At 33.8% G+C, this 9,454-nt stretch overlaps 1 long non-coding RNA gene across 21 annotated transcripts; it reads left to right on the top strand.

Annotated features, from left to right (window-relative positions):
- The first annotated feature begins 985 nt into the window (after positions 1-985).
- LOC107871552 lies at positions 986-9,245 on the top strand. 21 transcript variants are annotated; one of them, XR_007056333.1, is made up of 9 exons: positions 987-1,243; positions 1,863-1,973; positions 2,135-2,223; positions 2,368-2,873; positions 2,966-3,036; positions 3,137-3,212; positions 4,471-4,841; positions 5,743-5,904; positions 8,898-9,245. It is a non-coding gene; the product is annotated as an uncharacterized LOC107871552 (long non-coding RNA). The 21 variants fall into 21 exon arrangements; XR_001674727.2 differs by having other exon boundaries at positions 3,132-3,212; XR_007056340.1 differs by having other exon boundaries at positions 988-1,243; positions 3,137-3,246; positions 4,770-4,841.
- Positions 9,246-9,454: the final 209 nt, after the last annotated feature.

Raw genomic sequence — 9,454 nt, 5'->3', positions numbered from 1 at the left:
AGTAAATTTTTTCTATAAATAGAGGGATTTTGTTCATTGTATCATCAATCTTATGACCTCTTATCCTCAAGAGAAATAAGAATTACTCTCTCTATTCTCTCTACTCTTCTTCTTTATTCTTTCTTGTTTTATAACAATTTCTTAATTATTAATCCAAAAAAAAGGTGGCATTTTTCGGGAAATATTGTTTGCGCTACCATACGTACCCTAATCTTTTTAGAAAAAAGGGTTGAATTTATCTCTTGCTTTAAAATATTAATCACATTCATCCTCCATTATACTATGTGACCAAATTTAACGACAACATTAACAAAGTGCTTAAAATTACCCTTAAACCAGTAGATACCTTCAATTACCATTTTAATTACCTAATTCCATGTCATTAACCCATAAACACGTACCCCTTAATCCATAACCCGATTTCCATTTTGCATATTTGAGCACCAATAGGAGCTCGAATTGAACCAATAATATAAAATGTAATGGCCCGGAAATTAAAATTATTAGTAAATCTTGACTTGCGAAATAAATTAAAGAATAGTTAAGTGGTTGGATTATATTTCATAATTGGAAAAAAGATGGGGTCAAGGAGGAAAAAGGTTAAGTGCTCTTAACTTTTTTTCTCTTTTCTCTATCTAATGATACATAAAAAATTGTTTTGGTTGGGGTGGTTTAAAAGAATAAAGTTGCCTCTTTTACTTTACCTCTTTCTGTAATTTTATAGTACTCATTTAATGCAAATAGAATAAAGAAGGGAAAAAAATTATTTGGATCCCTGTGTTAGGCCTTAAAATGGTTTTGGTTCCTCTGGTATTTAACTTTTCTAATTTAATCTTTAATTTATCAAAGTGGATGATTTTAATTTTTTAACTAATGGTTAATAGCCATTTTAACAGATCTGTCAATATAGTCAAGGATATTTATGGTATTACAAAATATTATTATTGCACAATTCACGTGTAAAGAAAATGTTTGTTCTCTCTCCGTCACAACGTACAAGAACATTTCATTTTCATCAGCTTTACTTGAACAAAGTGTTTTTTCTCTTTCCAGCTCAACTCTCTCTTTGTTTATCCTTTGAGTTTCCATTCTTCTAGTCAAATGTATAACTCAAACCAAATTTGATGAAATTCAAAGAGGAAATTCATGAAGGAGCTTACACTAGAATGAATTTTGCTTTAATTATGTCAAGTCGGATTTTCTTTCTTCATTTCTTTCAGTTCGGCTTAGGGTCTAAGTACTTGTATTCCTCTTCGATCCTTCTTCTTACAGACCTCGTAAATGCATTTTTATTTCTTAAATCTGTTATTTATACCTAATTTTTTTATTAAACCTTCAAATCGGTGTTTTATTTGATTTGCATATCTGAAACTTTTTTTCTTGCATGGTAGCTCAAGTTTAGTAGATGAAGAATGCATTTGTCATTTATTGAAATCTGTTCATTTTTATTTGATTCTTCAAAGAGGAAATTCATGGAGGAGCAAAAAAAAGTCGTGTATGTTTGTATATCTGAAGGTTTTTACTTTCATTTTAGCTTATGTTTAGTTGGATACCTTTCATTTTGAGTAATCGCAGAATTGGATAAGAAATTGTTTGGCTATCATTGTTCTTTCTAGGAGCTTCGGGAAGATATTCTAAAAGCTCTTGTTCTTTATACGAAGAAGATATAGACTCTATTTTCTTTGCTTGTTATTAATCTGAAGAAGAAATATATGTTTTTTTTAACATTTGTCTTCTTCGCTTCTTGATAGTCCTGTATCTCATAATTTAATTAATGGCGATGACTATGTTGATTATTAATTCACGGAATTGATATTGTAAAAATTACAAATGGTGTGATTTTGTTTGTGTTTATTTACCAGGATTAGCATACGGCGATGGTTTTGAAGGAGAATGATGCAGCGAAATGGGGTTACAGAGGAGAAGGAGCTGTGAATCTTGTGCTTTCTCATAATGGACATTATCCCCATTTTGTATGTTTTTCCCATCTCTTCCTTATATATACACCTCTTTTTTAAGTTTCTTGCATTTTTTCATAAATAACCGTGATGTCTGGGTCAACATGCGCCTTGGCCAGACTAATTTTCATGTGATACTTGCCATCTTTTATCAGCAAATTATTTACCAATGATAGGACACTGAGTAATTCTGCCGACCAAAGTGGGAGCAGATGTGTTCAGCTTTGTGTTGTTGTAGCTGGAGATTTGGACTTGGGATCTTCAGGTTGTTGATCACATGCCTCAACTGCTTAGCATTGTGGGAGAATACAGTTTTCTTTCTCAAATGTCTAGGTTTTTTTTCCTTCCCCTATCAATGGTAAAAAAGCCCTTTCCAGAAAACGATTTAGAAAATGCCTTATTTATGCAGATGTTCCATTTGCCGGCAGAGATATGGGTGATTAAACAATTAAGGCATGTCTATTTCAGTCAATGCTGCTACTTTCGTAGTATTCAGCCTGAACAAAAAAGTATCCGCTCCAGTTAAGTCGCTCTAATGTTGCATTAACCAATCTGCAAACCCTTTCTTACATTACCTTTGGTAGTATTACAAGACACATCTTTGAAGGCATGGCCAACCTGAAGAAGTTAGGAATTCGTGAAAGTGAAGAATTGTGCTTGACTGCTGAACAAATATCTGGAAAACTCAAGAAGCTGGTTTTGTTGGCGCACCTTGAAATATTCAAGGGTTTCTTTATCAAACCATGAATACTTGAACAATGTGATACTTTTCCACGAACCCTCAAGAAATTGACGTCGCGGGGGTGCCAACTGCCATGGGACCAAATGACGATACTGTGCAAGTTACCCAAACTCGAGGTGCTTAAGCTCCAAAGATTATACTCGCCAACTGCCATGGGACCAAATGACGATACTGTGAGTTTTTCATGCTTTCATTAAATTTTCTTTCATGCAAAGATCAATTGATACCACACGGTATTAACTCTTTTGTTCTATTTGTGTTGCAGTTGAACCTTAAGTCCTGCTTTCATCTGATATTTGGTGCACCCCCTCGACAAGCAAAGAGTCTAATGCAGAGGTTTTAACTTGTTAAACTTCTAATCTTTTGTGATTGCTGAGGAAAATCAAAAGTTAATCAGGTTGCGTTAATGATACAAAACCTTTTTTTCCTAGGAAAGTCGGGCTTTCCGGCCGGAATGATTCATCAACTTGGTTTCTTTTGGGAAGTTACTATGTATATACATTGGAGACTTGGTACGTAAGAGTAGTGGAACCACCTCTGTCCAAGGTTTGCTTGAAAAATATACTCTGTAAATGGAAAATTTTTTATGCATATGGTGAATTCCTTTGAAACTAATGATATTACCTTAGGAGGTTGTAGAGGATCCGGATTAGGCTAAGAGGTTAGTAGATAGTAGTGTGTTTTCTTGCTATCCAATATCCATCCATACTAGTAGTCGCGTAGTTGTAGTACTGCTCTTGTAGTTTCTTGATCTTCGGTATCTGGTACTATCTATTTCTTGTACTTCGATTATCCTATTATTTGGCTGTAGTTACTATTCAGAATGCTTTGTTATGCTTTCACTTTCGCTTATTCCTTTTTGGGACTGCTTTGGATTATTTGTCCTTGAGTCGAGGGTCTGTTTACACTCTACTTGTGGGACTACACTGAATATTTGTTGTTTTTGGGGAATCCTCTTGACTTTTTTGTAGATGTATTCTTAATATATATGATTTGTATCCTAGATATCTTTCCTTAATACGTTAGTAAAATCCAACATCTTCCTTCCATACTCGTAGTGAGTATATTCAAATTCAAACATTTCTTTTCTTCTATAGAATATCTTTCTTCCAGAATAACTAATATATCCCGATAACAGGTAACCAAATCGGAACATTGTAAAAAGTGGAATTATCCCATTACTCAATTTTTTCTCCCACCCTCTAGCTCTCTTTCGTCGTTCAAGTTGCATGGATACTTCTTAGATGGTCTATTCAATTTTGAAATCTAGAAAGTGACATAGTCCGTGCTGATTAGGGAATCTTAATAGCTTAGTTGGTTGAGTATCATGTATGTCGGATCCTCCAAAAATTACCTTTTGAAGGATCCAACATGGATGCGGCAACATTTTAGGAGATTCCGAGCAATATAGAGTGTGAATATAGACTATTCTCAGCTGTTAATAATTGTGGTAACTACAGGCAATCAGTTTCAATTACTAAAGTATATAGTCTATGATCAAGTTCCAAAGTCAGTCTCATGTCGTATCAAAGTTTAGTAACTTCACAACAAGTAAGAAAAGTATGTTTTCATGCATGTTTATATGATGCAAATATGAAGTTGTAGACAGTTGATTGTGACGTCCAGTTCATTCAAAATGTTTGATATTTTTGGCAGTGTGTTACTCCGTCCGTTGCAATTTGTTTGTCCATTTTTTTAGTCCATTTCAAAAAGAAAGCTTCTTTCCTTTTTTGATTACTCTAAGCTTCTTTCCTTTTTTGATTACTCTAGGATAAAACTTGATAATCAAGTTATGCTAAACTATGGGCCTCAAGAGTAAGGTTTAATGACTGATTGTTTATATACTTTACAACTATTCTAAGTATATGCTACTTATCAACAAGAGTAACTGCAGCTTTGATTCTTTTGTTGACAAAGAGGAACAAGGAAAATAACTTTATATGGTTTCACCTTTTGATTGGCCTAGCACAAAATCTCAATATGGATTTTGATTTTGCAAACTGGTGGCTTTTGTTATTCCTGTTTTTCCCTTACAGGTACACTTAAAAATGACTTCTGCATTTCTGTAGAAATAAAGGTACTTGTTGCAGCCATGGTTATGATTCTTTTGGTCTCAGCAAGAAGCCAGAAAACTTTGTCAAGTAAGTGTACTAGTGACTCATTAATCAATTACACTCTCAGAATGTCAATTTTGTTCTTGTTGTTTGTGGACATAGATCTAAGTTTAAAATTCCTCGATCTGGTGCAGATATTAGGCATATGAGCTGATCAACGCCAGATGGGCTATGGTCGGTGCTGCTCGGGCTCTTCAAAAATATTGCTACCCATGTCGGGTCTTTCAAAAATAGTGTATTTTTAGAGGATCCAACATGCACTCGTCAATATTTTTGAAGAGTCCGGACAATATAGACTCAATTAACCAGTAAACTAATATAGAAATAAGATTGAGTAAAAGATAATTGTTTAAGTTGCATTGAATTTTAAAAGAAAAAATGCAATCATTCACATATCACTAGAGCATGATTAACTGTGTCATCAGGATAAAACCAGATCTAAACTCATGTGCATAATGTCATCGATTTTCTTTCTCTTTATTTAAGGGACAACTTTCTTCTTAGCCTTTGGATCACTTCTTACTCTTGCTATTTTGAGAAAGCGCTTCTTGTAATCTTGACAGGGGGACGTACTGTTTTCCCATATTTTCAATGATGAGTGGTGTTATATTTTCTCTGGACTGCTCACCAATTTCTTGTAAAATAAATGAAGAACTTCTCAATTGTTCTTGTGGTACCCTTGTCTGGTAAAGTTGATTGACCTACAATACAAAGAAAGAATAAGTCAGTTAAAGTCCAATACAGACAACAGAAGTACAAAAAAATAAGGATAATTACTATTTGTTCTGTCACAAATGAGGAACTGGATTTCATTGATGCCACATTCACAGTACTGGTGTTTAAACCTACAATAGAATTACATTTTAGTATTATTACTCTTGATGAAGATAATCAAGCTATATAACCACTTACTTCTGTTGCATCACAGGGTGTCAAAGGACCTTCCTTTTTTACTTGCTGATGGATATGTTGATCTTGAGCTTCAGATTGATTTCTTGCCATAAGAATGGGACACTTTCTACTATTATGCCCTAAAGTTCCACATGATCCGCACTTCTTTTTTCTACCCCTTCTCGATGCTTTTAATAAAGTAAGCTTCCCAGAATTTGATTCTTTTTGAGTTGTCTCATCAATTCCTCTCTTCCTTGATATTTTTGGTCTACCTGGTTGTGCTTTGTATATGGGTGGCAGTGGTGGTTCTATCCCCGTCTTAGGCCATTGATCAATGCTAACAATTGGCAAGATTGATGGATTATAACTCTTCAAGTACTGTTTAACTGTGTAGCATACATTTAAGGTTTATTCTTCTTAAACCATATCGCTGCAATAGCATGATTACAAGGAATTCCTGTTAATTCCCATCTCCTACATGAATAAATTTTCTTTTTAAGATCAACAGAAAATAGCCTAAGATAGATGTCCTTAATTTGATTGTGAAATTGATCAGATTTAGCGACAATACATTCAGCAGCTTTAGCCTTATTTTTCTCCAGTTTCACTTTGATCCTCGGACAGATTATCCGACAATACTTCATCATTTTTTCTCTTTTCTTTTGAAGTCTGGGCATCAAGTAGATCCTAATTGATTCAATCATTGTCCAAATATGCATCTCTTACATGTAGAAGTACATTGTTGAATGACTCACATAAATTGTTTAATAACACATCACACTTTGAAAAAAAAAAAGAAAAAAGCCCTTGACCAGTGAATGGGAGGCTTATTAATGAACCATTCCGAGGCTTTTGGATCTAATTTTACCATTACTTTCATACGCTTGGAGAATTCAGGTACTGTAGTTGCCCTGGCAGCCGTCCATAGGACATCTTTCAGTATTTATCCCCCAAAACCTTCGATCTTAAAATTACTGTTCAGATGTCCCGCACAAAATCTGTGCGCAACATCTGGCATTGTCTCATCAAATACTGGAATTAAACATTTTTGCTTATCTGAAATGAAAGTCCATGCAAAAGGATTTTGTGAGATGCCTAAGTCCTCATCAAGAAGTGTAAGGAACCAACTCCATGTTTCCTTCAATTCACCTTCCACTGTTGCGAGTTCAATAGGATACATGTTGTCGCTTCCATCAATGCCTACTGCGGTCAATAGCTGCCCTCCCCTTTTGGTTCCCTTTCAAATGACATCCATCAACTCCTATTATAGGTCGACACTAGCTAAGAACCCCTATTTACAAGCTGCAAAACACACAGAGAGTCTTAAAAACCATTTTCTACCATCGACCATTGTTTTTGGATTTTCATTCAACTTCAAAATACATGTTGTCCCTAGATTACTCCTCCTTAGCTCTGCAAAGTAATCCCACAACATATCATATTGCTCGAAAGGTTCATTTTGATTAGCTTTCGATGCAAATATAAATCATTTGCAACTTGGAAACTTACAAGTTGCCCTCTACCTCCTACATTCATTTTTTTTTTTAACTTGATATCTTTGTTTTGACTCACAGCATGTACTTCAATTGCCCATTTGAATTCTTTGCTATTACTAAAAATCATATTAAGCCCAAACTTAAATTTTGGATCCTCCAAATTCCTAGTTGGATTAAAAACAGTGAACTTTTTCTGATTTTCATCATCAGAATCTCCATGTAAACTCATTAATTTCTCGTCTGATATGGCACAATCATCTTCTTGAGTGTTATTAGGGCACATGTCCAGCATGTTTGAGGCAACTCCAAACTCCATAGTGTTTCCTTTAACTTGATTATCTTTACTTCTCCCATTAACACCAACCCATTCTACGGTAGAGTCTTTTTTTATCAAAAAGCATGTCATCTTCTTGTAAGAAATAATCAGAGTCATGAAATGACTCACATTCTTCACTTGTGGCATTACTCTCATCATCTTTCTCTATTACATCCACATCTACTAGGCCTTCGTCACCATGTAGTATTGGCTCACCCTCAGAATCAACCACATTATAGCTCCATCTATCCTCATCTGTGTGTTCGATGAATATTTCCACCACTTTACTATTGGGTATTTTATAGACAAGGCTATATATATCCAAATTAGTTGATAAAAGTCTAGTATACGTCTCAAAAAAGGCCCAAATTTGAATCAAAATTTCACTTTTCTATCATCGACTTTCAATTTTTTCATACACGGCCTCATTTGAATGATAGAATTTTTGTCGCCATTGCAATAGTCATAATAAGCTATTTGTCCACTAACATAGTTCATCTCTGGTTCAAACACCCACTGACCTTTGTAGTACCTTTGTGGTGTAGTTAAATGGTGTACATATTTGGATCATCGCCTTCATCTGTTATGAGAATAGCAAAATTAGAAGCTGTTAGGGTTATTTCAATAAGTAGAACTAACATTAAAAAGTATAATCGATCATATAATTTCAGAATGTGCACCACAATATTTAATTTTTATGTTTCTTGCCGAAAACGTTTAACAAAAATTATTCTTTATGTAAAATAGTAATAAGAAAATAAAAATTAAATGTTTTATTTTTATTCTTAATTCTATAATACTGTAGCATTCAATGTTATGTCTTGGAATGACCAAAATACAATCGTTGTTATGTAGAAAATTAGTTATGCAATTCAGAAGTATACAAAACTTAATACAAACTAAATATTTAGAGCGAAGTCATGCGGAAAAGTTTAATTAAATTAAAGGGATAACAAGCAGTGACTGTATTGACAGATCTGTTAACACTTCAAGAAGTATGTAGTAAGTATGTAGTAGTGAGTACTGCTAATTAACAATTCTTTTTAGATATCCACAAATGCGGTCAAGTAGACATCTCACAAATGTGGTCATCTATTAAGAGTTTAAAAGGATAATTAACACTTCTTTTTTATTTGACTTACAACATGTATACTTCAATATATTTTCAATTCATGTATTCAGTTGCAATACAAATGTATTCACTGTTATGCATTAATTAAATTAAAGGTTTTGTTCTTTTCTCATCCAGCAATATTAAAGATCTAGTGTAATTAAACTTGATTGAGTACTCACATGTTGGCGTGGATTGCAGTCTGCTCTTGTAATGCTAACGCAGTTTCATTATTGAAAATATTGATTATCTTTCTTTCTTTTCACAAGATGCAGTGAGTTACTATATGTACCCTAGGAGGAGTTGCTCAATTATTTTCTCACACAAAAGGGAAGGCAAAAAAGAAGTGTGCATCAACCTACAAACACAAAAGTTTCATTCATATATCAGATGATAAATCACAATCCAAATGAAAGAAAGAAGAAGGCTTAAATATGGTTATGAATGAGCGTTGGATGCTACAGAATGATTTTTAAAAGTGTTATGTTTAGGTTTTTTTTTTTTTGTTTTAAAGAAGTGTTTACTGTTGTAATACCATAAATGTCCTTGACATATTGACAGATGTGTTAAAATTGCTAATCACGGTTACTTAAAGGATTAAAATCATTCACTTTGACAAATTAAAGGTTAAATGAGGAAAATCAAATATCACAGGGACCAAAATCATTATGAGGCCCTAACACGGGGACCAAAATAATTTTTTTCCCTATAAAGAAATATTGATTCTTTAGATATTATTCATTGTGTAATATTTTGGTGGGAGAACTGTTCTTCTATATATTTTGCTAAACACAACTTTATTATGTTCATATTCCGGGTCATTTCA

Source organism: Capsicum annuum, chromosome 1 (assembly GCF_002878395.1).
Source record: "Capsicum annuum cultivar UCD-10X-F1 chromosome 1, UCD10Xv1.1, whole genome shotgun sequence".
Classification (NCBI taxonomy): domain Eukaryota; kingdom Viridiplantae; phylum Streptophyta; class Magnoliopsida; order Solanales; family Solanaceae; genus Capsicum; species Capsicum annuum.
The sequence above is the reverse complement of the archived record's forward strand: the minus strand, read 5'-3'. Positions and strand labels throughout refer to the sequence as shown.